This window comes from Elgaria multicarinata, chromosome 5 (genome assembly GCF_023053635.1).
Source record: "Elgaria multicarinata webbii isolate HBS135686 ecotype San Diego chromosome 5, rElgMul1.1.pri, whole genome shotgun sequence".
Taxonomy (NCBI): domain Eukaryota; kingdom Metazoa; phylum Chordata; class Lepidosauria; order Squamata; family Anguidae; genus Elgaria; species Elgaria multicarinata.
The window spans coordinates 92,328,730-92,346,335 of NC_086175.1; positions in this window are offsets into that span (position 1 = coordinate 92,328,730).

Sequence of the window (17,606 nt, forward strand, 5' to 3'; positions counted from 1 at the left end):
TCATTGAGTTAGACACCCAGTGCCTATTTTACAGCAAGAAATATTTGGATGACCTCCACTGGGGATGACAGTTTTGTGATGATTTTAACCATAATAAAAAGAACCTTTCCAGTCCACCGAATTTAAGATTTGTGATCCAGATGAAATTCTGCCTGGAAGATGACTGAACATATACTTCATCACCAAGCTAAGTTGCTGAATACAATGACATCAAGGAGGCCATTGTTCTTCATGCTGTCCCATGGACTATAAACTCTCAGTTTATACCATCCATCAGAGGTTCTGGTTCCATCTCTGGATATGGAATCATTTTCAATCATAGGACCAAATCTTGGTGAAACTTCTATTATTTTGTTGGTGTCTCCTAGGATGCAGCTCCATTTCCTCCAAATGATTTTCTTTCTGGAAGTTCCTCTCTGTTTTACTATTGAAAGAGATTTGGTTATACCTCCATATTGTATGTATGATATGTTGTTTTTTTACAAAAAAAGTATATATCTCAAAAAAGTTAATGAAGTTCACTCAAGCCCAACAAACATTTCAAATAATGTAGACCACAACAGGGTTAAACATAGGAAAGATTCTTCAGTATCATGAAACAAATGTTGGATATGTACTGAGTTGCCTTACAGTCTAGTCCTATTGGTCCACGAGGGCAGCGGACCTTCCGCATCTGGCCCACCCAGACTGAGTTGGATGTGCTACACCCCATGCCCAAGTGCTTGTGAGCCCCTCCTGGCAACAGCATCAACTGTGTTCGCAGCCTGACCCCCATTTTGCATCCTCCACAATGCCTAGCATCACTCCAGGGCATTGCGGAGAGGGAATGCAGGTACCACAAAAAAATAATGGTGAAGAAAATGTGGAAAAAAAATCTGAAAATTGTCCTTTTATTTCTAGGGGGTAAGAAAAGAAAAATCTCAGGAATGTCCTGAAAGTTTTCTTTCCCCATAAAAGAGGCTTCCATTTTTCTGCCTCATTCTCAGGGCAGCATAGAATTTAATTTGAATGCATGTTGGGGGTGTTTTTGATCTCAACTAATCCCTGTGAGGTGGCTGAGGGCACTGTCTGTATTATTCTTTCTATTACACATCACACCATTGCTCTATAGTCTCCCAGGCTGCCTGCACTTCCTGATCTGAAAAGACCCTATGGGAGGAATAAAATTCCATGATGTCTTCCACCTGAGCAGGAAGTTCAAGAAGCCAAGGAGGCTGTCCAATTGATGGCTGTAGAATGAAAGACAGGAAACACACATACAGTCATCTCATAAATAAGATAAGCGCAAGAACCCTGAACCAAACTTTGAGAATTTCTCTTACATTTCTTCTCCTTTGAATTTCTTTTTGAAAGCAATTTCTTTTCAATCAGCTTGAATGAGAATGGTCAGAATTTTCATAGCAGAAATTTTCAGCACAACAATAATGTATATATATTTAATTGTTCATGTTTACATCAAATGAACTGAAGTCCAATTCTCCCTTTTTCAGTAATATGAAACACTTTATGTTTTGGGTTATAATTAAGTCTTCCTATTTTTTAAAGCATTTTTTCATCAAGCTAAAATATGAGACATGACAATATTATATAAAATGTTAATATAATATATTAATATAAAATGTTGCCGCAAGAGCTGGATTTCTATAAACAACTCTTGTTATGTGAATTACTTATTCATTTTATGTATTATATGAATATGTGATTTACATTACTGCTCAAGGGAATCCCATTTGACATGCTGTACAAGTATCTGTTTGTATTTATGACAATCCTCTATGATTTGTCAGTTAGCCAGTCAATCTAGCTCACCAGACTGGTGCCAGGTTCTTTTTTTTAAAAAAAACTTAATCAGAAGCTTTCAATATAATAATTAGCAAGTGCTTCTCAGAGTAATTAAGATAGATTATGCCTCCAGATTTCCCTTTCCTCTAACTTAGCTCTATCAAAGCTCATGTAGTGAAGGGAAATACAGGCCTACATAAAAGGGTAGCAGCCAAGCAGAGAAAGAGTTTAAATTGTGAATTTAAAGGACAAAATTGGATATGTTTCTGAACCAAAAGGAGGGAAAAACAAACACTCTTTATGTCCTTCAAATTCTCATTTGTTTTAAATACACACACACACACACACAATAATTGCAGGTCAATGTTTGATTTTCTAAGAGGGCTGGGCTTGAGTTTATATTCATATGCAGATTTTTCTAATATTTGTATGGGAAATCATATATTTGAATACCAATGTACTCAGCTTAGTGATCCAAGCTTAATGCACAGTTGCAAAACCTGTAGGCCTCTCAAATACGCATCAGCCTTAGGAGACCTGCAGCCTAGTGATGTGGCTCCACTTCTTTACTAGCAAGGCTCAGAGGGACATCATTGGCACTGGAGAGGCAGCTAACTACTCCCTTCTTTCCGGCTCTATCTTCCTATTCCTGTGCAGTGGAGATGAGAAACCTTTGGCCCATGGCCCAGATATGGCCTTCAGGAGGTTCCCATCTGGCTTCTGTCCTCATCTCTGATGAGGGATGTCCATTTTTTTTAACTAAATGGAATTCCTCAGCATGTAGGACTTGATTTGTATTGGTGGGGCTTTCCCCTGAACTCTGAGAACTTTTTTCCACATATTTTGTCCTGCAGGTGGCCACTGATGAGAACAGAACTGAAAGCAGAAAGTAAGGATAAATCATCAATCCTCATAATGGAGGGATGAAACCATCCACGGACTGCCATGCTTGCTCAACTTGGCCTGTGCCAAGTTGGGCAAGCTTGGTAGTTCCCACCAGCCCAACCATTTTGCATAAAAATGGTAGTTTGTCCTTTTTTGTAAATGGTGGCCATAAAGGGGCCATCTATGCAAAAATTCAGGCTAAGTGGTCCATTTATGCCTGTAATCTTGTGTAGATGACTGATTTATGGCTTCCATTTGCATAAATGTGCATTTGTGAAAAAGGATTACCTGCCTTTTTTGTGCAAATCGTGGCTTGGAGAGGGATTGCATAGCCGTGTGCTGCTTGCCAGTTGCTCAAGGACCACTCGGCGGTTCACCATACAAAGTGAGCGTGGATGGGTGCCTGATTTGCATTTGTGCGCTCGCCCATCCCTATCTCCACCACAATACTACAGGAGAGGGAATACTGCGAAGTTATCTGAGCCAGAGCAACATATTCCCACCCCTTCCATTCAGAGGACAACGAGTGGGATTCATTTTCTATCAGGTAACATAGAGCTTTTCTAGACAAAGCTGTTAGTTCATTCTATCTACTTCTGGTTGTGTCACACAACTGAGATCAGTTCTCTACATGAAGAGCTTTTCCTTTCCTGCTACATAATATTTAGAGATCTCATTGGTGACATAGCGTTGTGACACCATCACATCAATTGCATGATTCCTGATTGGCTGAAGGAAACATATTGAAAGATGAATATCAGAGCTGTCAACAGACAATAAGGAGAGAACTAGGAGGGATTAATTTCAAAATTAGTGGGATTTTCAAGGTGGTTTTTTTGTACCTTTCACATAAAAAAATTGAACTTCTTAAAAAATCAGTAGAGCATTATTAGAAAATATATAAAAGAGGAAATCTTAGGATAAAGCTTATTTTATTATATTATATTATTACTTATCAAAAAAGCATTTTCTACTAACGTATGCCCCATAATTAAAATTCTGCATTTCATATCAGAGATATATCTTCATTTTCTTTCATAAATTGTTAACATTTAAGAGCTTATTCTAAGTTTTATTACAATTATTTAATACATACACTACTTTTTTACTTTTGCATTTAGCAAGCAGCTTATTATTAAGGATTCAGTACAAATATGAGCTAGGTTTTTAAATGTATGTAGAATGGATAGAAATTGGCATCCGGTAAGCTTTGTACATGAATATAAAACAGTTCATCTCCTAATACTGATGGCAAACTTTCCAATTCAAACACATGAATGAGAAAGATGAAATTGGTGTCAAAATTTGAATGCATAAATGTCATTTGGGGAAAAAAAAGTGACATGACCACCATGATCTTCCCAGGCACTGCTCACTCCTACACTTGCAAATTAGATTAAATAAAACCTGATTATCACAAAAAACAAACAAACAAAAAAACTATTTTACACTGTAATACTGCATACACACACACACTATTTAGAACTGTTGAGAAAGCAGCATTCTACGTAAGTAATTAAACAACAAGAACAGAGAGCAGGGTTATACTGTAGGTTAGGAAGGATACATTAAAGGGCCTGGCCTGTGACTCAAGTGGCAATTACTGTACTGAAATACTTCCAGAAACATACCTGTAATAGCTTCAGATCATTCCAACTTTCCTTTATTGCTATTCATCACTTAGGCCCTCCAAAAGTGATGCAAGAAAACTGTGTGCATTTGGGATTACTGAGCTGCCTATACAACTGGAAGACTCTTTGATCCATGAGCAGAAAGGTGGAAGGCATGAGGCCTGGGTGTGGATGTATTTGCATTAAAATTTCACATGTGCTCTCCGTGTGTATTGTTTTGAAGGGAAAAGGCATGTTTTTTACACCACTGCTAACATCCCACTGAAATTTGGCAGCCTTGTGGAGGTGATTTGGGATTATGGAGCTTGCAAAAAAGCCAGAGGGCACCCGCAGCTCATAAGTTGCTTATGCTGGCCTAAGATGAAGGATAGAGAAGCAACACAGCAGCGTGTTCTGATGAGTCCTAAGTAGGAATGGGTGAACAAAATTGTCAGGATTCTCCAAACATCATCCCGTTGCTTGTGTTGTGCCTGATTCCCATTCGTGATGCTATTTGCTGTGTGCGAATGGGTAACTGGCACAGATCGAATGGGAAATTTGTGCAGTGATTGAATGGGAGATTTATGTATGTTTCCCGAAATTTGCTCAAGCTTCCTAATTTGAACAACTTTCTTCTATAGAGTAAAATGAGGCTGATTCAATCTATGGAGGAGATTCGAGCAAAGTAAGGAAATTGCGCAAAGCAAACTGGGAATCGGGTACGAGATGAACATGAGGATGTGTTCATCAATTTATGGATATTTTTGGCAGACATTTGCTCTCACTCACATTTGGAGCTTCAACTGGGGCATGCTCACATAGTTTGTGAGCAAAAATGAAATTCTCATACATCTTTAGTCCTAAGCAACTGGAAGAATGTGGACAGGAGGAAGAGCAGGATAATTAAACTTTACCCCCACCTTTGCTGAAAACCCCAAAGTTTATGAGTTTATCACAGTGTGGTTTGCGGTTGTTCAGGTGTCATTTGAAGATAGTGCTTTCTCAGTTTCAGATGGAGGAATTGGCTGAATTTGCCTCCTCCTCATGATGTGCCATGCCAGAGAAAAGACTTTTAGCTGCATGCAGATTTCCCATCATATATCAGAGAAGAAATTGTAATCATTCCAATAGCCTTAGCTAGGGATAGATGGTGCAGATTGGTTTATTTCTGTGGCAGTTTTCCATCTGTCTATTCATAAATCCATTCAGTCCTGTTTCTGCCTTAACATATTTTTTTAAGTATGGAAATTTATCTTATTTTTAACATATTTTCATATATTCACAAAATATACATTTTTTGTGTGCATTTTATCCTAAAGTAACACTTGCATTTTTGGCATATTTCATAAGCCAAGAACTGTTTGGAGAATTGAAAAAAAAAAACCAAGGGATGACTGTGGCCATAGCTAGACCAGGCTTTAACACAGGGTGAGCCCTGGGATCGTCCCTGTGCGTCCACATGACACACAGGGGATCCTGGGATCAGGGAGGGATCTTCTCTCCCTCCCCTTTAGGGCCAGTTTTTCCATGGTCTCAGGCTGAGCCCGAGAACGTGTGGCCAGGCGCCGTGGTTTGCCCCAGCTCCTCACAATTCATTGCAAGAAGCTGGGACTCGCGCATGGAGGAGCACTGTGCCCATCAGGGTGGGGTGGGGTGAAAGGGGAAAGTATTTTTTTAAAAAAAATCACTCACCTTTAGCGTTCGTGCACTGCTGTCCCTTTAAGAAAAAAAAAAGAAAATGGCGGGTGCAACGCTTCTCCCTCTGAAGTCATTGCATGCCATGTGTGTACTGATGGGGAGATCTCACGATAAAAATATCGTGGGATCTTCACCCCTCCACCCCGCTAGACCACTAGGTCTAGCTAAAGCCTCAGTTGTGATCTTTGTATTAATCCAGGAAGTGCAAATCAGGTTAATGCAGCCCAAACAATATCCTTGAGCATATCTCTCTTCAGCAATATTCATGAAAATCAATATCATTTCAGCCTAAGCCATAGGTATGAGCTGAGTTAAAGGCTCTGAAATAGCCCACTCCAGATAGTTTCTTATTTTCATTGTTACTGAAAAGCAATCATAGCAGGATTCTTGCTTTTTTTTTAGCAACTTCACGTGACCCTTTTAGATCTCTCAGCATCCATTCCCACCTACAGGTTAGAAGATTATTGTGATTAAGATGCAGATCAATCTTTTTTAGCTGTGACAGAACAAAAGCTTTCGTTCACATGTGGTAGGTGTGTGATGGGCTCAAAATTATCTTTGTTGTCTTCTTCATGAAAGTAATTTTCAGCTTTTCTGCCAAAATCACTTGGAAGGCTGTCCTGGTCTCTTCAAATTATACAGTTTTGCAAGTGCTGCCACATCTTCCTTTTCTGGTTCCTATATTTTCATTGCATAGTTTATGATAAAGTTCACAAACTCTATGTCTTAGAATATCCCAAAGTTTCACTGAAATCATTACAGAACATATTCGTTTAGTGACTTTTATTCTGGGGGAGTGGAGAAGCTAATGGAGGTGGAGGGATGGTCATCACAAGAAGATAGCAGTTACAGTGACCAATTTGTGGGATTCAGTGGAGCTGAAATTGACTGACATTTTTCTTTTCCTCGCCCCCTAGAAAAAGAACACTTTGCAGAATTTTCTCAGAACATTTTCTACCATTTTTGTTTTGTTTTATGTGGCCACTATTTTTTTTTCCTGTTTGATGCCTTGAAACAATGCCTGGGATGCAAATTGGTGACCAGTGTGCCAACACAGTTAGGGGGTAAAGTTAGGAAAAAGAAAGAAGCCATGCTGCTGCCACTACTACTACTACTAATAATAATAATAATAATAATTTTATTTGTTACTAGCCTCTCCCTCTGGATCGAGGCGGGGTACAACACAAATAAAAACACCATAAAATACATACAACTAATTCAAATGTTTAAAACCAGTGCATCATTAAAAGCAGCACACCATTAAAAAAGGCATCTTTAAATTCAACTGGGTAGGCCTGCCAGAAGAGATCAGTCTTTATGGCTTTCTCTAAATTCTGGAAGACTGTTAAGTTGATGGTGAGGTTAAGTACTGGTGAGGTTCACCTCCCAGGATCTGTTGGATAAATTCTTCTCTCCCTCGGAATTTTGGGTGAAATGGTCCCCTCCCCACAAACAATTTCTCTGCCCAGGTTAGCAATTTTCTGGAAATAGCCATTTGCAAGAAATGGCAGCTGTAATAGCCCAATTTATGCAAAATTGAAGGTGTAAATGGTCTAATCTGACCATTTACACCTACAATGCTGCTGCTATTTTGCACAAAATTGCAATTTATGGAAATTGCTTAATTTTCCTCAAATGGTGGCTTGTGGGGCAGTGGGATGCCATATGCCACTCTTCATGTGCCCACAGACTGTTGGACGGCTCATCCTGTGCACTAACCAGGGTGAGGAGAGATACAGACAAACCCACTGGGGGTGGGGTGGGGAGACACACAAGGCCTTCTCCCTTCCCAGGTCTACTGGAGCAGTTTGCCACTTCAGGGCTGCCATGAGTGGGGCTGAAGCAGAAAACTGGGTTGCCTCCAAAGGGGACGGGGTGAGAGGCCAAGGAAGGAAGGAGGCCTTCTACAAGGCCTCCTCCTATCCCTAGCCATCCCAAGCAGATCACTGCTTCATTGCTGCCATGAGCAATGATGAAGTGGTGATTGTGGTGGAGGGCAGATTGCTGGGGAAAGGAAGAGGCTTTGTGCAAGACCTCCTCCCTTCTTGGATCATCCCAAGCAGATCGCTGCCATGAGTGGTGCTGAAGCAGTGACACTTAAGCCTTGTAGGGCTGACAGGGCCTCCTCCCTTCCCCGATCACCTTGAGCAGACCCAATGGCATTTACTGCAGACTATACATTAGAGCTGTGCATGGACCCCCCCATCTGCTCTGGATCCTGATCCACAACTTTTGGATTGGGTCCATTCCACCCCGCGCCAATCCACCTATGGTCCGCTCCGCTCCACGGCGGGGCTCTGGATCCAGATCGGAGCTGTGTCCCCCCCCCCATAGACTTGCATTGAAAATCAAATCCAACATGGTGGGTGGAGCTCCGTTGGGAAGTGGGTCGATCCACAAATGGATGACCTGCCCCGCGTTGCTCTGCAGCCCCCCTGATCCACCTCCGCCTTTAACGGAGGCGAACCAGGCTGATACGATACTGCTTCTACAATCCGAAGCGAAGTGGAGCACAGCCCTACTATACATGTATAGGTTTGTGCTGTTTAATACCTATTGATGTATTTTAAAACTCCAATACATGTATCTTAGTGCAGATTTACCCAAATATTCATTGCTAAAAGTATTTTGATATTTCCCCCCTTTCCTTTTCTTTTTTGGAGCCAAGAACTGTGTTGGAATATTGAGGTGGATAAGTACATTTTAAACTGCACTTGAATGTCCAAGACTTGTGGTTCTGTTCAGTTCATATCAAAATGTGCAACGATCTAATTCCTCAAGATTTCCTAGTGTAAGACAGATTCAGATGCAAACAGAAGCATACAAAGAGTGTTATGTATACATATATTATTAATTATCTCTCTGCTTCTTAGCTAACATGTTCAGTACCATGAAGCCTCCAGTAAAAGTATGATTTCTTTATCATGAGCTTCTGAGGTTCCAATTTGGATGGAAATTTTGCCAATTTCAAACATCTGGATCTGAGTGTGCAGTGGTTCAATTGTATAACCCATACTATGATCAGTGTTGTATAGTGGCTAAAGTGTTGGACCGGGAGTCAGGAGATCCAGGTTCTAGTCCGCACTCAGCTATGGAAACCCACTGGGTGATTTTGGGCCAGTCACAGATTCTCAGCCTAACTACCTCACAGGGTTGTTGTGAGGATAAAAATGGAGAGGAGGAGGATGCCACCTTGGGTTCCTTGGAGGAAAAAAGGTGGGATATAATTTATTTATTTATTTATTTTATTTATTTATTACATTTTTATACCGCCCAATAGCCGAAGCTCTCTGGGCGGTTCACAATATAAATGCAATAATAATAAATAAATAAAATTTAGCTTGCATACTATAGACTTATATTTCAGCATACTTTCTGAATCATGTGAAAGGGTGTATACTGACATTCATGAGTAAATCCTTGGGATTTTTCTAGTATAATTAGCAATTTATCACCTTCATTCAATGAAGAAAAAGCGACATTCACAACCTCCCCCCTTTTTAAAGAAGGACATTGAGATACACATTATATAAAATAGTAATAATTGGTGTGACACATTAAATTATGCATGTAAAAAGAATATCAAATTAAGAAACTTGGTTTTTAGACTTGTATATTATGTTTTCAAATTGGATACAATCAATTAGTAAAATTGTGGTGCAAATTTAAAAAAAAGCACATTGATTTTTTAATGGCTATAGTCCACATTAATTGAGTGAATAAATAAAGATTAATGAGCCATTGTAATTAAGGTAATTATGATCGTAGGTTGGAATTGCCTTTTGATGAAACCTCCATAAAACATGTTTATGGACTGTCAGAAGAATGCTCTGATCAGCGCTGTCATGAATTTTATTTCTACAATCTGTAGCATATGTTTTCAAATAAATGAACATGACAGATAAAACTATTTTGATGGATCTTTGGATTATTTTCATATTTTGTATCTATATAACTATATTTTATATTGAGATACTTGATCCGAAATAATTCTCAATTACACTTATGTTTGTAAGTTAACATTCATTTCATAAATCTGAATTGCTGCAGCGTATCTGATGATACAGTGGTGGTATTCAGTACAATCTTGAATATACATTGACAATCATTAAAGCGCTTAGAACAAAGATTGAAATGTGCATATATAGGTGACAGCCAACTTTACACAAGTGGAAAGAAGCTCACACAATGGATCTTTCTTTCCCTCTCCTCCTGAATATTGTTCTCCTGAATGTTATGGCCTGTGCCACAATATTCAGGAGAACCACAGAAGGGGATGGAGTTGTCTAAAATTGGGTGGAAGAATCTTGCAGAAAGTCCCTGCTTTCAGCAATTCCCCTTTCCCACTGCAGTCCCATAAGGCACATCCCACAATGGTCCATAGCGCCCCCCCCTTGCTGGAAAGGCTTTTCAGGGCGCACAGGGTGTAGAGGGAGGAGGAAGAGAATGGAAAGAGCCACTTCACCTCATCATTGATTCTTGACGTATTCTTTTTCTTGCATATAACCATACACATACTTTCATTCACTCATATGAAGTGATGCTCATCTTCAAAAGCAGCACCTTTCTTTTTGCCATGTCAGACCAGAAGCTCAGAAACATCTGTTTCTAAAATGGATCCACTAGGTTTCTCAGTTCCAGATTCTGAAAGGATTCCTGAGCCAATGTTGGCCCTATATTTGTGTATGTGTGTAGGGGGTGGGTGGGAAAGCTGCCCTCTGGAGGCCCCCTTCAGGAATAGCCCAATCTGCACCACAGGCCAGAGGGGAAAGGGAAGCCAAACAGAGATGTTTGATCTTTCTCTTTCCTCCTGTCACTGATCACTCAGTTAGAACAGGATCTCTTTCTTGGTCACAGAGAAGCAGGCAGCAACAGCAAGAAGGAGAAAGGGTTGCAGGGTCAGGATGTTCTGGGCATTGGCTGCAAGGTCAATGAATGGACGGGAGCATCAGCAGATGTGAAAGAGGGCCAACCCCTATCCTTTTAAAGTGTGGCATTTAAATTCTGGCTGGTACAGCTTCTCCCATCACCCCAAAGGAAACCCAAGGCCAGGGGCATAGCAGAGTTGTGAACACCTGTTTACCTACTTAGTATGTCCTTCCTTTAACTGAGATCTTATTCCTGCAGGAGTCGATATCCACAAGAGAACACAAATAATGCATCTGTTCAAGCACTGGCTGCCATAAAAGACACAATAGTCAACAATAGGCTATGAGTCAACCACGGGTTAGTTGGAAGAACAAATGGAAATAATATTTTTTAAAAATAATATGCTAGTTCCACACAAAGCTCAGACAAGATGGCAGGTTCAGTGCTTGTCTCAGAAATGGAAACTCTGAATGGAGCAACAATATAGAAAAGGGTGTTGTTAACAGCTGTAGCAATGTTCTTGAGTGACTAGTGATATTGCCAGCATTAAAAGCAGAATGTTGAATGGCAATCTGGAAATGACGCAGCTGTCACTGTATCCATCAGCTGCGTGCTGCTGTAAGCAATAGTAAACAGGCTGGGGCTTTAACTTTTTATGCTTACTTGTCTTTAAAATTGTTCTTTTAAGTGTTACAATAGTAAGTGGTGTAATACAGGCTTCTGTTTTATTGGCATAAGAGCTCTCTGTGGAAGTGTTAATGGCTCTTGTTGCGTAGCACATTTGCTGAATAATAATAAATAGTTGCTTCAAAATAGCTGTCACTCGATCCAAGGGCTGTTGATGAAATAATGGTAGCAGCCTACTGTGTGGATCATGGTAATTAACCTATATGTTTGAGTCAATTGGGAATTCTACAGTATATTGCTGAAAGGGTACTGTGATCTTATGAATGCGGAGCAGTATTAGGCCTATTTTTCAATGCCCCACCATGTATTTCAACAAGAAACTTCAACAGCATATTTAAATTGTGTAAGTTCTTAATTTATTAATTTATTACATTTTTATACTGCCCAATAGCTGAACCTCTCTGGGCAGTTCACAAAAAATAAATTCATGAAAAGCATAATAAAACAACCAACAGTCTAAAAACACAAATACAATCTAAACAAATTTCCTGAGAAACATCCAAGGTTGGCCTGAAATAAAATAAAATAAAATAGTAAATAGGTAGAATTTTGTATAAAAACAAGATTGTTCAATCATTCTTGTATGAAAAGTAGATTAAACATCAACTGTGTATGTGTTTGTGTGTATATGTGGGTGGGTGGTACAATATGGTCTTACCAATTAATTGAAAAAACAGCTTGTGTTAATTGAACCTGGAAATGCCTAATGTCTTGAATGCCACCTGGCTGCAGCTGAACGGGGCTGTTAGGTGAACTTTTTCATGAAACTGAGTTTGGTGTATGCTATCAGGAGGAAGATGACTGTCATGCACAGAAGAGCCACAATGTTCTCCCACACGGCCCAGTTATTTGGCTCTATTCCCTGACTGCAGAGGTATGTTTCACCATAGCACATTCGTTCAAGGGAAGAATTTTGGGGACAATTGTGCACTGATGGAGTTTCTGTGGTGTTCAGCATATTATCATCACAGAAATGCAGGTCTCTAAATTCATTCACTTCAAGGGCCGTTAGGCCATATCTAGGAATGCTCAAGTATTTCAGCCAGTTTACAAACTTCACTTCTCCAAGTGTTGAATTATTTCTTTTCCTGAGGCTGGAAGTAGGAACAATGGAGGGCAACACTTTCAGTAGAACATGATTTGGATTTGATTTTTTTATTGTGAATTTAACAAAATAGAACAGAAAAAAAAATATGGCTGGGGGGAAGAACAAACAATACATGGATAGGATACACCATTCATTAAAAAAAAGTGGGGAGAGTTATGCCTAGGTTTCAAGAAAAGCAGATCAAATATCCATGTATTTATCCACTCACAAATGGTGTTTATATACCACCCATTCAAATGTTGATAGCATTGTTAAGTCCTCAGTCCATTGCATTATGGGAAGTGAACATTTTTCCTTCCAATGTGATAATACCAGTCTTTTAGCTGTCATAAGGGCTTGGAAAACTCATTTGTGTGCTGACCATGCATTAACTTCCAAGAAACTGGTATGTAGCTCAGAAGGACATGCACATCATTCCATATTAAAGACTTTCATTACAAAGTTTATCTTTATTGTGACCTCCTCCCAAACAGAGGCAACTACTGGGCATTGCCAAAACATACGAATAAGCATAAGGTGTGTAACATCTCCAGGTATTATGAAACTGATGAAATAATTGGGTAGGCATTATCTGGGGTTAATGGGGGCTATGAGATTAATTTTCTTCTCATCGTATAATGCATATCATGGCCTGAAAAACAGTTCATTTGTTTCACCTAATTAAGCAAAAGATTTCATTACTAGTTATGAAATTTGTTTCCAGTTTTCTTTCATTGTCATAAACAGTTCTGTGACACATTTTGAATTTTGTTTTAGTGTACAAATCACTCAGAAATGCCCTGTTCACAACTGTGAATGTGAAAAGGAGTGCATTTTCTCTGAACATGCTTGCAAATTCCCAAACTTGCAATCATGGTCAAAAAATTCATATATATATGATTTCAAAGTGATTTTTGGAAAATTTAGTGGAGCTTGAAAAATGTTGGTTCTCTTATCCCTACTCATCTTTAGTTATTTAATACTCATAAGAAATTACTGGTACTGCATTCAAAGCTTTTTGTCATGCTTAGTCCAATCCACAAACTATTTAAACTAAAATGTTTGAATGTCAGACAATTTTACTGGCCTTGAAGCCACTGAAAATAAATCATCTTGTGTTCTAGTACCTCAGTCGACTTGTGGCTTGGACTGTAAGGAACAGTTGTTTATAACAGTGGATTTTCTCCAACTGTTTTTGGCTCTATGAGAAAATATTATAGTGGAGCAAGTTTATTCACATAAACTAATTGCGTTGTTTTTTAGCCTACGTATAATATTGTGCTAATTACTGCTATCATTTTTCTTAATGTGACTTTTGGATTCTTAATTATGGTTCAAAGTTTTAAGTATTATGTAGCTATGAAGGAATCTTATAAAAAGTACTTATAGAAAATCAATTACTGGAAAATAATAATCTCTCCCCAGGAGCACTTAGCAGAATGGAATACAAAACTTCAAAATCTATGAGACAATTTTGTAAACTTTGTTAAGTTGACATTTTGGAAGTGGAGAAAATTGTGTCTCTTTTAATTAGAAAATTTATGCCAATTCTGTTTAATTAATACACTTTTTAGAATGTTGTTAAGTTTAAACCGCCCAGAGAGCCTTGGCTATGGGAGCGGTATATAAGTGAAATAAATAAATAAATAAATAAATAAATAACATTATATTTATTCATGTAGAATGTTTCCATCCTGTTGTAGTCTCTGGTTATATCTGCACATTTGACTTGCTCAATCCTATAAAAGCTCATCAATTTTCACCCTCCTCTTCCTGCCTCCCTGCATTTTGCTCTTCGGCTTCTTATGCCTGGAACAACATCTCTTGCTCCAACCACCAACCTGTTTTCTCCTCCAAGTCTCATCAGACCTGTTCAGACAACACACTAAGCCATGGTTAGGCAGCAAATGGTACCATGTTTATGTAGCTCCCATGGTTAGGAATAGTTCACATGACACACTAAGCCACAATGTGCAGCTCAAAATGCTTAACCACCATGGCTTAGCATGTCATCTGAACAGGGTCATCTTAAGATGCATTAACTAACCATGGCTTTCCTTTACCACCTTAATTCAGGGGTGTAGGACCTCAGGCCTGAGGGCAAAATCCAACCCTCTTGGGGCCACAACCCTTTTTCCCTTGCCCTGCCTCTTTACCCTGGCCACTGGTTATTAGGTATACTAAAAGGTAGAAATGCCTGTCCTAAGGTTTAGTAACTGGTACTAAGAGCTATAAGCTAAAAAATATGCTAGTATTTTTGGCCTCACTCTTTTTGCTTTGGTTCCACTCACCAAAATGGAATTAGGCCTTCAAGTTGAAAGGGTTCAGCCCCCCCCCCCTTATGTAATCTCTCCAGGGTATTATTGCTAGCTCCTTTGTTGTTCATTGCCATTGATCTCATCTACCCCCCTTAGTTGTCAGTCTAACTTTTAGGACCCCAAAACTGGCAGAAAAACACAGGGCACAGCACTCTATTACTAAAAGGCATTTCATAGTTTACAGAGCCAAATTCTGGTGTCTTACCCAGTAGACCTATACAATAATACATAGGGTTGGATCTACAGATTCCTTTCTTCCAATAGAAGGAGCTTCCTCTGATATTAGGTTACTTTTTCTAATTTTTGAAACATCGCAAAAACATAATACATGAAGAAACCCTACAGATATTTAACTGTTGCCCAGTGCAGTGCCTGCCACATGGGAAATCACCTGGGAACCCAATGTAGGTACTTCGGATATCTGGACATGGGCTGACTCACTTCCATGTACTGTACATCTAATGCATTATTACTTTAAATGTTTTATAGTAGTAGCTGTTATGTATTATGCAGGTATTGCTTCTCCTTTAGTTCTCCATGGAAGAAGGTCTATTCTGAATGGAAAACACCAGCTGCTAAGTGTCTTTAACTAGCTCAGTGTTATTGAAAGCTACAGCTTTGTCTAATTAGCTGTAATTGGATTTTTAACCCAGAAAGGAGCTTTCTTACATAAAATGTCATTGACAAAGTGAAGCTTGCACTGATTGCTGGGTTGATATCAGAGTTAAGAATGCTCTCAACCATCCAGACAATTACAGCTAATGAATACAGGAGGGCCAATTGAGGAAAGAGAACCTTTCTTCTTCTTTAGGATACATCCGGATTAGCAATTTTAGGAGAAACGTGCACAAAAATGCTTATGAATTTTCAAGTAATTTTCACAACAGCAACCTCAAAGTTTGAGATGAACTGAACTTAAAATTGGAAAAAGGAGAAACAGAGAAGCCAAAAGTAAACCGTTTGTATATAAGGATATCACTCTTTTGCTGCTGTTCCCCAGCAACTGGTATTCTGAAGCATACTGAGCGATTGTATATAGTTATCATCACTAGTAGTTATGGATAGAATGACTAGTAGCTGTGTATAGCCTTATCCTCCATGAATTTGCCCTTTAAAGTCATCTAAGCTGGCTCTCATCACTACATTTTGTGGCAGCAAATTACATAGTTTAAGACCTAGGGCCTTACTAGACCTACCTGAGAATCCGGTGGGAAGTAGGGGCGACGCCGTGCTGCAGCTAGCACGGGCCGTCGCCCCTATCTAGACGTAACTTGAGATGGGGTAAGGGAAAACCCTGTTGCATCCTCCATTTTTTTTAAATTAAAGGGCTATGTGTGCAGGAGCGCACCAATGAGAAGGTAGGTATTTTTTTAAAAAAAGGGTTCCCCACTGCCCTGTGTCCTCAATTCCCCCCCACAATGTTGGATGCCCCCTGCTCGCCCCCCCACTCGCCTGCTCACTCCCTTGCTTGCCCGTCCGCTTGCTCGCCCCCTCGCTCGCCTGTCTGCTCGCTCACCCCCTCACTTGCCCACCCCTCACTTGCCATGTCCACCCCCCGCTTGCCATGTCCATCCCCTGCTCGCCATGTCCACCCCCCGCTCGCTCGTCATGTCTATCACCCGCTCACCCCCTCACTTGCCCACCCCCTCACTCGCCATGTCCACCCCCCGCTCGCTCACCATGTCCATCCCCTGCTCGCCATGTCCACCCCCCGCTCGCTCGCCATGTCCACCACCTGCTTGCCATGTCCAACCCCCCACTCGCCATGTCCACCCCCTGCTCGCCATGTCCACACACCCCGCTCGCCATGTCCAATGCCCCCTCTGCCCCCGTCTGTGATCTCCCCCCCAGCCCCATGGGCACAGCGCCGTGGCTTCTCCCAGCTACTCGCGAGTAAGCGAGCAGCCAGGAAAAGCCATGGAACTAGCTAGACCTTCCGCAGCCCCAGGCTCAGCCCAGGGCTGCAGAAAAACCAGGCCACAAGCGGATCCGGTTATCCCGGGTCAGGGGAGGGTTTAGCCCGGCCTGACCCCAGGATCCCCTGAGCGTCATCTGCATGCACAGCAGGGAGCCCAGGCCTCGCACCGGGCTAAACCCTCATCTAGCAGCGGCCCTAATCTACACTAAGCAGGATATTCCACTATGAAAGGGGTATATAAAAGGTAGGAGTTACAACAAGTAGGTTATGGCAGTATGAAAGCAGTACATGGTATGTGTCCATGGGCCCCAACAGTTGTCAGTGCACTTCAATACTGCTATAAAGCAAATGAGTTAAGCCACAACCTATGGTCTAGAGCCGTGTGATTCTTCCATTGCACTATAAAAGTGAATTTCTTTTTCTGGTCATTTTTTCTGGTTAACGTCAGATGAATCTAGAACTGTAATAACTTACAGGAATATCCCGTGAACAAGCTTGAAAATAATTAAGCAGATATAAGTTCCCAATTGGATTGCATAAGATGAAAATGGTTTGATGACTGCATTTTAACAGGCTATACCTCAGGCTGAGATTTCTCTAGCAAAGAAAATACATAACTACGAGATAGCTGTAGTTAATGGCATTCCCCCCCTCTCTCACTGTTATCAATTCATACTCTGTTGTCGCCATTTACTCAAACGTTGGCATTAAGGCTGATATAGTTAGGAACACTGCCAATACTTTGTACTCTA